This window comes from Cervus canadensis, chromosome X (assembly GCF_019320065.1).
Source record: "Cervus canadensis isolate Bull #8, Minnesota chromosome X, ASM1932006v1, whole genome shotgun sequence".
NCBI classification, from domain to species: domain Eukaryota; kingdom Metazoa; phylum Chordata; class Mammalia; order Artiodactyla; family Cervidae; genus Cervus; species Cervus canadensis.
In genome coordinates, this window is record NC_057419.1 from 109,062,448 (window position 1) to 109,077,424 (window position 14,977).

Below are 14,977 nucleotides of genomic sequence, written 5' to 3' on the forward strand. Positions count from 1 at the left end.
AGATGTGGGCCTCTGCCCATACACACCTCCCCTTCATTCTTCTTAACCAGGTCCACCTGGGGCTGTGTTTTTACGGTAACCACACCTGCAGGGCTGTGGAGACCTTCAGCCTAAAGAGAGCATAGGAGGGTACAGCTTTCTTCCTCCTGTCTTCATCCTCTCCAGCTCACCAAAGTGCACTGAAACATTTTTTCAGTGTTTATTCAAGTACTGAAGAAACATTCTTATGTCAAAAGAAATTAACTAATACTGGCATGCTGAAATAAAAAGGAAACATTCCCAATACCTTTCCTTCTTCCTGCAAAATCTCACTTAACAGGATTATTGAAAATCCAAACTTTGGTTTGCCTCCTTCCATTGTGTGTGTGTGTGTGTGTATGGTAGATATGTGTGTATATATATAATATATATGTAAACACACACATGCACACACACATATATAGTGTTTACAGAATCCTAATACATATAGTTCTGCTAACAAATATATGTCAAACTCCCTCACATGTCAGGAGGCACAGAGATATGATGCACAGAGCCGTCTTCTTCATAATTGCATAGTACTCCTGAATTTCTTAGGTACATTCCTGCCTCAGAACCAAAGAGATCCAACATAGCTCAGTTTCTCGGATGATGCGGGAGAAGGATGGCAACAAATACACTCACAGTCCCAAAGATATAGAACTGGAAAATCAGATTTCTATAACTGAATTATGATTTCTATGAGTTAATGTCTTATTATTACATAATCAGTATTCTTCATGTATATTTTTGGATGGCTGTCATATAGCATTTATTGCCCACAGTATATTGCACTAGATTTTTCTTCTCATGGTTTTTCATTCCTAGTTATTTTAATATAACTAGTATGTTGAACATGCAAGAGTTTATATAGTTGGTTTGTTTCTGACATTTTCATACATTTTAGGAAGTATCTGGTGTCATCATAAATTTTTTGTTGTAAGTGTTAAGAGTGTGGCTTGGCACAATTTGTGTTTATTTATTTTAAGTATAATTTAGACCTCTCTTTCAAATTGGCTAGTTACTTTGATTTAGACTAAATTTTTCATGAGGAAAAATGGATGTGGTGAGTTGAAAATGACCATAAATTCTTTGCCACTTAACCTATCAAAAGTGAAATCACTCTTTGCGACCCCATGGACTATATAGTCCATGGAATTCTCCAGGCCAAAATACTGGAGTGTGTAGCCCTTCCCTTCTCCAGGGGATCTTCCCAATCCAGGGATCAAACCCAGGTCTCCCACACTGCAGGTGGATTCATGACCAGCTGAGCCACAAGTCACAAACCACAGTTCTTTACCTTTGGCCCATCAAAAGGTAGAAACAATTTCGTCTGCTCCTTTAATCTGGGCTGGCATTGTGACTTGATTTGACAAATAAATTGTGGTAGAAGCAATTTGTAACTTATGAGGCAAAGTCTTAAAGACCTGAAATGTCTGCCTGTCACTTGGAATGCTCCCTACTGGGTGGGAGCCAGCCACCATATAAGAAGTCTAACTACGCAGAGACCGTCATGCTACAGGGAAGCTCACTGTAGCCCCATGGAGAAAAGGAGGTCATGAGGAAGAGCCATAAGGCAGCAGACAAACTTGAGAATGAAGCTCCCCCTTGGACACTCCAGCCCAACAGAGCCATCGCCTGAATGCAGCTGAGTGGACGACACCAGCTGACTGCAAAGAGAGCCTCATGAATTCCAAATCTACATAAACTCCAAGTTGACAGAATCATGAGCAAATAAAATGGCAGTTGCTTTAAAGCATGAAGTTTTGGCATGGTTTGTTTCATGGCAGCAGAGAACTGAAACATGGAAAAACTCAGGATAGGCTGCAGATATTAATAAAAGTATGAACTCCATGTCAAAGAACTGATATTATGCTAGGAATCCGTGCATGCATGCTAAGTCTCCTTAGTCTTGTCTGACTCTGTGCGATCCTATGGATTGTAGCCCACCAGGTTCCTCTGTCCATTGGGATTCTCTAGGCAGGAATACTGGAGTGGTTTGCCATTTCCTCCTCTAAGGGATCTTCCCCACCCAGGAATCAAATCTGCATCTCTAAAGTCTCCTGCATTGGCAGACAGGTTCTTTACCACTAGTGCCACCTGGGAAGTCCTAGGAATCTACAGTCCTGTCCTATTTTCTTAATTCTGTATTTGTCTACTTGGTATTCATTAATTACAGGGCCAAACTAACAGTCAAAGTTGTTTATGTCTCCCCTGCAGTCCAGATCTCAGATTCTGAAACCGTCTCCTGTATCTAAGTCACACACACCAAGTCAGTATTTCCTCTGACCTAAATCAACTCAGGGCTAGGTACCAAACATTAGGGACAGTCCCTATTCCTCAATGCTCACTAGAATTATTTAAACTAGCTAATCCTAAACTGTTTACCTAGCCTTGACTAGCCTTTCCCATGAAAACTCCAGTAAAGTCTCTCTGGCCTAAGTCTTCACCCTCACTCCTTTCTTCGTTTTGACTAAAACCTGGTGTTTCCCAGGTGTCCCTGCTTGGCATGGCATGCCCCCTCTTGTCAATGGCATTGACCTCTCCATATCCTCTTTCAGTCCATAAATTAAAATTAAAATTCTGTTGGTACAATTGAGACAAGTCCAAAGTAACCACCTCCTGTGGGGAACTGCTCAGGAGTGTGTATGTGTATGTTCACATCTGTCTCCTTGTGTGTCTATATCCATGTGGATATACACGTACTACTGCCCTCTAACACCATGTACCATCTACCACGACATGTACCATCATGGTGCTACTTGTAGTTAGAACTGGCAGTGTCACAGTATGACAAAGGTAAAATCAAAACTGACCATGTTTTCCAATGAATATGTGTGCCTACATAAAAACAGTGAAGCACATTTCAGAGAAGCATTAGGAAAAGAATAGAATTCTTGAAATCTGGGTTCAAATTCTCATACTCTTACTTACTGTGACTTGAGCAAGTCTCTTAATTTTTCTGAGTCTCAGACTCCTTTGCAATAAATATTCCTAATGGTGGTTTAGTCGCTAAGTCGTGTCCTACTCTTGTGACCCCATGGACTGTAGCCTTCCAGGCTCCTCTGTCCATGGGATTCTCCAGCCAAGGATACTGGAGTGGGTTACCATTTCCTTCTCCAGGGGATCTTCCTGACCCAGGAATTGAACCCAAGTCTTCTGCATGGCAGGCAGATTCTTTAGCAACTGAACTACAAGGGAAGCCCAATATTCCTAATAACAGGATCCAAATCATAAGGTTGCAGTGAAGATCAAATGATCAAATACAAAGGTGTTTGTCAAAAATAAAGCACTGCACACAGATTGCATATTATTTTTCACCAGATAATTGTGATTTATTAGTCTTACAGTGACTCTACTACTTGTATTTTAAGTTTAATGTGTAGTTAATTCACTTCTCTTATCATGGTATCCATAAATCTAGCTATGATGTTTAACTTTTAAAAATGTTTGCTCTTGAATAAGAAGTAGTTGGAAGCATAAAATAAGGTTTTATTTTGGTTTCTGTCAGTTAAAAACACGCTTCTCTCATAGATACGAGATGTAAGGTTTCTGGTTTTGTTTTTAGGGAAAACCAGTGTCCATTATGACCTTCTGAAGGCCAACCTGTAACATTTTCTATTTCCTCCTTCCATCTTGGGAGAATCTGTGCCACATCTGTGACGCGGACACATGATGCTCTCCCTGAGTAAAGAGGCAATTAATTGTACTTCCAGAAACTTTCTTTCATCACTGCGCCACCATGGTGATCACCTGGGAGAGGCCAGCAGACTTGGGACATCTGAGAGACTGGAAGCGAGGTTTTTCTCAGTCCTTGCAGCATCTCTGGTCACCCTTCTGCTGAGTCCCATGATTCTCTCCTCTCAGGCTCCCTAGGGTTTCCTACTGGCCCTTCAAGTCCCTTGTCTCCTCCTTATCCACTCAAGGTCTATTTCTCTCAACACAGAAAAATGAGTTCATTAAAAATGAGTTAAAAAGTCCTCCCAAGGGAAGAGGAAGCATGTGATGTTAAAAAGTATCCCCAGTACCTTTCTCAAACCCCATACTGGTTCCTGCAAGTATACCAGTTGCTATGCAAATTGGCAATGGAAGTCACAGTGTTGGAGGAGATGGTGCCAATTTCTCACTCTACGGGCTCCAAAATTGTTAAATGAGAGAAGAACCTGCAGAGTGCTCCACTAATGAAAGTACTTCAGATTTCAAATGAGGACATGAAGGGCCATGGAAGAAGAGTAACATGCCCAGGGCAAACATAGGACATTATCTTTAAAGGCAGCGTGGAACTGTGCAAAGAAGACTGGATTAGGGGTGCAAATGCCTGGTACAGCTTTGACATCTGTCATGTTCTCTTTCAGACAAGCCCTTGAGCACCTCTCAGATCCAATTTCCCTATTTATAAAAATGAATAAAAAATGCCTCCTCACAGAGCCAGTGTGAGTCTCAAATGAGAAAATGGATATGAAAGTAAGTTTTAAAGTGTAAAGTGGTTTTCACGCATTAATTCTGAATATGCATTCTTTTAAAACTTGTTTGAAAATAATTTCAAACATACAAGAAACCTGTATGATTTTGAAAAATCCCTACATGTCCTTCCCCCTGGTGAACCAACTGTCAACATTTTACCATATTTGGCTTAGCTTTTTCTCATAGTCAGTGTTTGTATGCTAATCAGTACATTTCTGTATTATATTTTTTTCCTAAACCACTTGAGAGCTGCAAGCATAAAGGCTCATTTCTACATATTATTTCAGTGTGTATTTGCTATAAACAAGTACACTGTCCTATAAAACCTCAGCCTAACTATCAAAATTAAGGATGCTCATTCTCAGTTGTATCAGACCTATCCAACTCTTTGCGATCCTATAGACTATAGCCCCCCAGACTCTTCTGTCCATGGAATTCTCCAGGCAAGAATATTAGAGTGGGTTGCCACTCCCTTTTCCAGGGGATCTTCCCAAACCAAGAATCCAAACCTGGGCCTCCTGCCTGTGCCTCCTGCATTGGTACATGGGTTCTTTACCACTGAGCCACCAAATTAAGGATATTGTAATGCTATTATTTAATCTACTTATCTTATTAAGATTTTCTTCAATTGTCCCCCCAATGAAATGTTTAGGTCCAGAATCCAGCCCTGGATCATGTGTTACATTTAGCTGTCATGTCACTTCAAGTCTTTCCTTGATGTGACTTTAGCTTTGGAGATTGCAGGCTTTCTAGTAACAAACTGTTCCTCCATTCCTGATAGTTCTCTGTTATTAGATTCATACTATGCCTTTGGGGAGTTTTTCTCAGTGCATCATATCAGAAAGCACACAATATCCTTTTATTCCATCACATGTGATGGTAACTTTTAGCAATTGGTTAAGATGGTTTCTGTCAAGTTTCCCACTCCAAAGTTAAGACAATTATCTTGTACATGTTAAGAAATATTTAATATTAGCTTGCATTCTACTTAAAAAGAGATTTTTCCATCCTATTATTTATGTTTATTTTTATCAGTAAGGCCCCTTAGATTCCTATTTTATTTAAAGGTTGTAACCCGTTACTGTCTATACTCATGTCAAAGCTCGAATTTCCAAAATTTCCCAAGTGGGAACCGTTTTAAGCTGCATCCTGTGTCCTTTGGATGTACTTACCTTACTCTTTGAGAACTTTCTTTCTTTCATGGATAATAAGCCATTCCAGGGTCATCTTGTACTTTTCTGGCCCCCACTCTGGAAATACCCATTTCTCTGAGGGAAATTCATTACCTGCAGTAGAGAATGGTTTTCAGAAATAAAGATGTCATGGTTAGGAATGCAAATTGTTATTGGTATTACAGATTTTTCACTTCTGGAACAACTATATAGCCATATGTGAAAACGATGGACCTCATACCCTACTTCATTCCATATATAAACATTAACTTGAGACAGATCATAGACCAAAGGTAAAAGTTAAAACTATGAAGCCTCTATCCAGAAAAGAAAAACACTATAAATTGGACTTCATAAAAATGAAAAATGTATTGTTTATCAAAAGATGCTCTAGCAATTATGAAGAGACAAGTCACTGAATATATATACACAAATATATACATCAAGAACTAACATACAAAATAGGTAAATAGATTTTAGAATACTTATATAAAACATATGTATCAAGAATATATGAATCACTCCTAAAAATGAGCAATAAAAAAAAAGCTCTTAGAAGACAGTCTTTTCAGTTTTTCACAAAGCCGAACATACCATACAATCCAGCAGTTGCATTGCTTTGTATTTACTGAAATAAGTTGAAAATTTACATCCAAACAAAAGTCTGCACGTGAATGTTTATAGCAGCTTTATTCACAATCACCAAAACTTGGAAGCAAACAACATGTCTTTCAACAGGTCAGTGGATAAATAAACTGTGCCATATCCAGACAATAGAATAACTCAGCAATTTTTTTAAAAATGAGCTACCAGGCCAAAAAAGACATTGTAGACTTTAAATGTATATTGCTAAGTGAAAGAATTGATGCTTTTGAACTGTGGTGTTGGAGAAGACTCTTGAGAGTCCCTTGGACTGCAAGGAAATCCAACCAGTCCATCCTAAAGGAGATCAGTCCTGACTGTTCATTGGAAGGACTGATGTTGAAGCTGAAACTCCAATACTTTGGCCACCTCATGCGAAGAGCTGACTCATTGGAAAAGACCCTGATGATGGGAAAGATTGAAGGCAGGAGGAGAAGGGGACGACAGAGGATGAGGTGGTTGGAAGGCATCACCGACCCAATGGACATGAGTTTGGGTAAACTCCAGGAGTTGGTGATGGACAGGGAGGCCTGGCATGCTGTGGTTCATGGGGTCACGAAGAGTTGGACACGCTTGAGCAACTGAACTGAAGTGAAAGAAGCAATCTGAAAAGACTACATACTATATAATTCCAACTATATGACATTCTGGCAAAAGCAAGACTATGGAGACAGTAAGTTTAGTCGTTGCCAGTGGCAGGTTGAGGGGTAGGAATGAATAGGAAGAGAAGAGAAGCTTTGTTGGGAATGAAACTATCCTGTATAATAATATAATGCCATTATACATTTCTCAATACCCATGGAATGTACAATTGAAAGAGTGAACTCTAATGTTAACTACAGACTTTAATTAATAATAATGTATCACTATTGGCTCTTCAACTGTGACAAATATACCGCATTACTGAAAGATGTGAATAGTAGGAAGAATTTGTAAGGGAGAAGGAGGTAGAATTTGGGCACTCTGTACTTTCTGTTCAATTTTTCTGTATACCTAAAACTGCTCTAAAATTAAAACTTGTGCATTAAAAACAAAAGGCAAATGACTCAATTTTTTAATGGGCAAAAGTCTTGAATAAACTAATCTGCAAAAGAAGACATAGAAATGACCAATAGGTATATGAAAAGGTGATAAACATCACTAGTATAAAGGAAATACAGTAAGAAACTACTTTATTCTCATTTAGAATGGCCAAATTTTCTAAAGAACTGACATGATGTTGAGAATGTGAAATGGCTGGAACACTCATACACTGCTGTTAGGAAGTAAAATGGTGCAGCCACTCTATAGAGTTGACAGGCAATTTCTTATACGGTTAAACATATATCAGCCGTATGACCCAGTGATACTGCTCCTAGAATAAAAACATATGTTCACGAAAGTTTTCTACTAGAATGTTCATAAAGCATTGGAAACAACCCAAATGTCTATCAGCAAAAGAATGAATAAAACAAATTGTGGCACATCCCTATAATCGGCAGCACTCAGCAAATTACTAATACACACAACTCAAAGATGAATCCCAAAAGCATCATTCTGAGTGAAAGAAGCCAGCCATACCTGTATGGCTCAATTTGTATGGAATCCCAAAACAGTCACAATTACATTTTGGCAGTAGAAATCAGAACAAAGGTTGCCTGAGGCTGGATGTGCAAGGGGGATTTATTACAAAGAGACACAAGAGAAATTTTAAGGGTGATGAAAGGTTTCTATATCTTAACTGCAGTGATGATTACATGGTTCTGTACAATGTTAAAATTCATCCAACTGTACACTTAAGATCCATACCTTCTAATTTATATAAATATACTTGATTTTTTTAAAAGGACTGTGGAGTATTATCTCAAAGACCTTAACAAAAGAAACATTGATGCAAAATTCTCAACAGAACAAATCTGACATTTGATAATAAAGACACAGAAGTGCTTTTAGCATTTGGGAAAAACTAATGAAGCATAACTCCCATGACTCATTTTGGAAGATACTGCTAATTTTCAAATTTTGATTATCTGTCTCTCAGGGTCCATTCAGAAGGCACTCTTTTTGTATAACATGTATGTGTACAAATTTCAGTTACCGTGTGCTGTGGCCTGAATTGTGTCCTCATCCCAAAATTAATCTGAAGTTTAACTCAGGGCCTGGAAGATCCCCTGGAGAAGGAAATGGCAACCAACTTCAATATTCTTGCCTGGAAAATTCCATGGACAGAGGAGCCTGGCGGGCTACAGTCTATAGGGTTGCAAAGAGTTGGACACAACTAAGTGTGTGCACACAACCACCATTATGTCAGAGTGTGACCATATTCAGAGACAGGGAATTTACAGAGGTGATTAAGTTAAAATGAGTTAAGATGAGCCTTAATCCAATATGTCTAGTGTCTTTACAAGATGAGGATATTTGGTCACAGACCTATACAGATGGACAATGATGTCAGTTCAGTTCAGTTCAGTCTCTCAGTCATGTCTGACTCTTTGCGACCCCAAGGAAGATGTTGTAAAGACACATGAAAGAGGGAGCCATCTACAAGCCAAGGACAAAAGCCTGGATCATGTCTTTCCCTCATGGTTCTCAGAAGGAACCAACCCTACAGATATCTTGATTTTGGGCTTCCAGCCTCCAGAACTATGAGAAAATAAATTTCTGTTATTTAAGCTACAAATTTGTGGTACTTTGTTATGGCAACCTTAGCAAGCTAATACACCATGGTTAAGTTAGCTAACACCACTTTCCAAAAACAGAGTTCAAATGTCAGTTACCACTTGAATAATTGCATAGCGTGTTAGTCATTCAGTCATGTCCAAGTCTTTGAGACCCCATGGACTGCAGACCATTAGGCTCCTCCGTCCATGGGATTTTTCAGACAAGAATACAGGAGTGGGTTGCCATTTCCTTCTTCAGGGCATAAGGTACAGATGTTTTCAACTAACTCTTCAGTCCACATGTTACTGTATAAATAACAAATACACATCATGATAAATGACCAATCACATCATTTTTTACAATGTGTCAATGATTGGTCACTAAACAGCTGATATTCAGTTCAGACACAGACGGCAGAGCACACATGCTAAATGTGTTACATACTTTCCTCCCAGGGAAAAAGCCATGTGACATTTTATAAAAATGGATAATAGAAAGATGGTACTGGTCAACAGATGAAGGTATAGCAATGAAACAAAAAAATAAAACCAAGCATGATGTGGGAAAGTGGTCATAATGGAGAGAATGAAAAAGTCACAGAAGTGACACATTCAAAAACACATTAAAGGACCCATAAAGAAATTTCACAGTACTAAAAATGCAAAGGAGATGATCTATATCTAGAAGCAAGTATGATCATTTGCCAAGGTATAGAAAAGATGCTTATTTGCTATCATTTGCCCCCTATGTGCTGGGAAGCGGTTGTGATTTTCTAGGATCTCAAGGAAGCTCTGAATGTCTATCCCTGTTTGTGGTTACAAAGCAGATGTCCCTAAGAGCTTACTAGGAATCTCCCGGGAATCTTAAATCTGCCTATGCATCTGGCTGCAACTGCTGCTGGAGTGTAACAGACGGATCTGTTCAACCTTCTAAATCTCATGCAAGTGTCTCTTATTGGCAGACTTCAATCTGGGACCATTTAGGAAAGGAGATTCTGAGAAACTATTCTCTAGCTTCTCTTCTGTGATGTAAAAACAAAACAAGCAACAACAACAATAAAAAGCTTAAAATCGTTTGATGGTTGTAGTAGGGAGAATAATGGCCACTGAAAGATGTCCAATCCCTGGAACCTGTGAATGTTACAAGTGAAAAGGAACTCTACAGATAAAATTGCACATTTTTAAAAGGTGAATTGTACTGTATGTAAATCATCTCAATAAAGTGTACATTTAAATCATCTCAATTAATGTATATTTAATAAAGTATACACCTGGGGCTTTCCATGTAGCGCAGTGGTAAAGAATCTGCCTGCCAATGCAGAAGACTCAAAAGACAGAGGTTCGATTCCTGGGTCAGGAAGATCCCCTGGAGAAGGGAATGGTTACCCACTCCAGTATTCTTGCCTGGAGGATTTCACAGAGAGAGGAGCCTGGAGGGCTACAGTCCATAGTGTCGCAAAGAGTAGGACATGACTGAGAACACACACACACAACATCTCAATAAAATATACATATATATGAAGAAACACTCGTGCTTACACTAAGAAGCATAGTGTAGGGTTACGCAGTATTGTAGTCCATGCACTCTGTTGCTGATCTACTGCCTTGTCTTACTGATGCAGGTATTAGAATCAGGGCTCTAGGCCCCTTGGTCCTGCTGGACCTTCAGCTTCAGTTCCTCTAACTTATGGATGAGACATGTTCAACTTCTTAATAAAAAACTTTAGCGTCTCTTGAAGTTCAGCCGCATCACCAAAGAGGTGATGGGAGATTGATGGGGATAATTAGCTTATTCTAGTACTTTTCTGGTTTCTCCATCTTACACATGCTTTATCTCCTAACTTCCCACCCTGCTCTCTTCAAAGCAAACACAAACTCAGAAGCAACAGTTGTATAGAGATCCTTTTACCAGTTCCCACAATAGCACATGATCAAGTGATTCCTATAATAAATGTTGCATTCTTTATTACTTGTAGTGGTTCTGATGCAGTGGCCATACAGGTCTGGTTTCCATTCTATCTCCATCTATCTGCTTGGACAATATGATTGCCCACTTTGCTTCCCCACATTTCCAAACTACATAGCAGTTCTCCCAGATACAAATTCTTTCAGCTTTTATTTTATGACAAAAGTAACAGACTGTGCTTTAACTGCTCCCTTAAAGCCACATTTTGCCATTTCCAGTCTCTATCACAAGCAAACAATATGAAAAAATACCGTTATTTTATTGATATAAATGTGCACCATTGGGGATCTTTTTTGTAAGCTAGTTATCCTATGCTTTATCTTATAAGATCTCCCAATCTGTGAACTTTTTCATCTGAAGTGGGAATTTTTGATACTGACTGATTTTCATTAAAAGACACTAGACTATGTTCTGAGTCAGGGTAGAGGTGGTGGAATATTAATGTCCACACTGATACAGACTTTCACACCAGTGAAAACCTAAGATTTCTCTGCTAGGTTTGAATATACTTATTTTGGCAGCCTATAATCAACATAAACCTTGGACATGGAAGAAAGTAGAGACAATTCCCTATGATCTAAGCTAATATCCTGTGAGATATGGTTTATCTTTTCATTTAAGTTCTGCTATTTTGCCTGGAGAAGACTCTCAAGAGTCCCTTGGGCTGCAAGGAGATCAAACCAATCAATCCTAAAGGAAATAAATTCTGAATATTCATTGGAAGGACTGAGTCTGAAGCTGAAACTCCAATAATTTGGCTACCTGATATGAAGAACTGACTCATTGGAAAAGACCCTGATGCTGGGAAAGATTGAAGGCAAGAGGAGAAGGGGACAGCAGAGGATGAGATGGTTGGATGGCATCATCAACTCGATGGACATGGGTTTGAGCAAGCTCCAGCAGTTGGTAATAGACAGGGAAGCCTGGCGTGCTGCAGTCCATGCGGTCTCAAAGAATCAGACACGACTGAGCAACTGAACTGACTGATTTTGCCTGGACTCAAAGATAATAGAAAAATCATAGTTTGAAGAAATATGACCAAAATAAGGCCAAAGCACTTAGCTCCTTTGTATTAAAAAGCCTGGTCTTACTTTTCCAAAAAGAATGGCCAATAAACCTTTGAGATAGTTGGCCTCATTTTGTGAGCAAAGTGAAACAAAACTACAATGTTGATAATATAGCACTACTTGTTCATATAACAAATTAAACAAGATATGCACATTGTTTCAGTGAACAATTGCCTTAAGTGATGCTTCAGAGAACTGTTCATTACAAAGTGATAAAATATGAAACTAGTAGAAACTGATTTCTCAAAGTAACACCAAATTTTATCACACTTTCAAAAGAAACTACTGCAAACAGCGATAAATCATAGCTTGGCAGCAGTAGGTCCCTAGGCTTCTAAGAAAATAGGATTGATGCTCTAAAGGTAAAATTAAAGTTTGCATTCCCATTAACTTTTAATTAATCAACTCCGTACCTACCTCTGAAAACACAATAGCACTCTCTGGAAGCCCATTTTTGATGGACAGTTTCGAGACAAAACCTCTGCGTTACTTCTGTTGTGATGAGACCTGTTATCTCCTTATAACAGCTCAACAGCCAAAGGAGCTTTGTGACTCAACTAGAACACTTGCGAGAACTGAGGACAAATGAACTGAAGGTAGCCTGTATTTCACCAGGGTTCTAATGTCTTTCATTAGAACGCTCTTGGGCATTCAAGTAGTTTGGAAATGCGTTGCCTCATTATCTCATGGAAGCCTTGTAGGTTTTATATTTGACACATAACATTGTATAAATTTCAGGTATGCAACATATTAATTTAATATATTTAAATGTTGTAATATGATTACCCTTTGTAGTGATCATTAGCACCTCTATGACATAATTACCATTTGTCGTAGTGGGCCTAACTAACTTCTAGTCTCTTAGCAAGTTGGCTGATTATAATACAATATTGTTGTTTATATTCACTAAACTGTGCCCCAGGACTTACTTTTCAGCTAGTTGCAAATTTGTATCCTTAAATTTGATCTCTCCTATTTCCCTACCCCTCTGATACTGGAAAACCCTACTCTCTGTTTTCATGAGTTGGGCTTATTTAGACTCCACACATAAGTGAGATCACATAATCTAAGTACCCATCAATGGATGAATGGATAAAAATATACAAATATTTCAACTGTGAGAAAGAACAAAATCCTGCCATTTGAGACAAACAGATCTCTGAGATATTATGTCAAATGAAATGTCAGACAAAGGAAGACAACTCTGAAAGTCTATAGTTTTAGATCTAGAATGAACCTTGGAGGTCACTCAGTCCAAGGTCTAGAGTTTGTAAACTTGTTCCATTAACAAATGCAGAGGGTGAAAATTCCTAACAGAGTAAGGAGATGTTGATAGTTGAGGAGATAAACACAGGGCCAAGTGAAGATGACTTGAGGATGGCTTTGAGTTTCAGTACTTTCTGTCCTTGCTGCCACATACCAGGAAAAGTACAGGGTTGCCTTATGCACTTGGGGCTAAGCCATCAACGTTATGATCACCCCTTTTCCAATCTGCTCAAGATCTATGTGAAAGGACTTTCAGAATGAAACGGAAGACTTTCTATGCAAGGTTCTTATTTTACATGTGGGCCTTCTCACCCTATCCTTACCTATTCAGATCAGAAAACTACTTGAGATATGATTATTTTTCTGACTCTTAGTTTGTTTTAATTTTTCTTTCCCTCTAGTTTTAGTAAAATTTTTTATTTTGAAAATCCCAGTTTGTCATATCTTGGCAATAAGGAACAAAAAAGTAAGATAAAAAAAATTGTTGTTTTTTCTTTAGCTACAAAGGAAGTGGCTATAGATTTCTCTTGACATGAGGTTTAATAAGAAAAATTGTAAGAGAGAAATGCCAAGGAGAAGGCAAAAACTCAGAGTGAAAGAGAGGAGTGCACTTGCCCAACGTCTCCCATGGGCTTGGAGAAAATGTTTCAGGAGCAGTTCAGTGGCAACAACACAGTAATGATAAGAACACTGGGAATAATAATGGGCAGAGTTAAGAGTGCTGGCTATGCCATGTGATTTTAGGTAAGTGACCTGACCTCTCAACTGTAGCTTCCCCTTCAGAAAAATGTACTGCCAAATTTGAAAAATTATGTATATTAAATCTTATAATCGTTTAGTTGCTCTTTGCGATCCCGTGAACTATAGTCCACCAGGCTCCTCTGTATATGGGATTTCCCAGGCAAGAATACTGGAGTGGGTTGCTATTTCATTCTGCAGGGGATCGTCCCGACCCAGGAATCTAACCTGCCTCTCTTGCACTGCATGGGGATTCTTTACCACTGAGCCACCAGGGAAGCCCAAATCAGAAAATGGATATTAATTGAAAATAATTCATAGATGATAGGCATTCAGCGGATGTTTATTATTAAGAATGTTCCTTCCAAATCCATTATGTAGTTTCTTGGGCAGACCACTCCTGACTCACAAATGTTTGGATGTTTGGGGGCTTCATATTTTTTAAATATCAGTTTTGGACATTGGCTTTCCATCTGAATTTTGTTGTAACAGAAGTCCCTTTCCATCAGAAATTGTAATGTTCTGTGTTCATTATAATTTGTGGCTACTCTAGAAATATTCATGCTGTAAATGATATGCTTATTACCCAAGAGAAACACAGTCTGAACTACCCAGTTGAGCTGGAACTAAATCAACTTTTCCAAAAGTGAATCATAATCCTCACTAATACACTTTGACTGCTGTTCATTATGCTTGTAATTGTGGCTGATACATTTATTGAAATATTTCCATCTAACTGGACTCTCTCCCAACTAGTTAGCATATGGTAGACACCCCTGCTCCATCAAGTCTTCTGATATTGAGCAAGAATGAGGGACTAAATGCCAAGAAAGTTCTAGGCTATGATACTTATATTTTTTGGTGTGTGTAAACCATGAGAGAAAATTCTCTCATAAGAGGAAAAAGGATATTGTCTATCACTTTTTAAAATTAATAGGTTTTATATTATAGAGAAGTTTTAGGTTTACAGAAAAATTAAGCAGAGACTACTTCCCTCCCATTTTT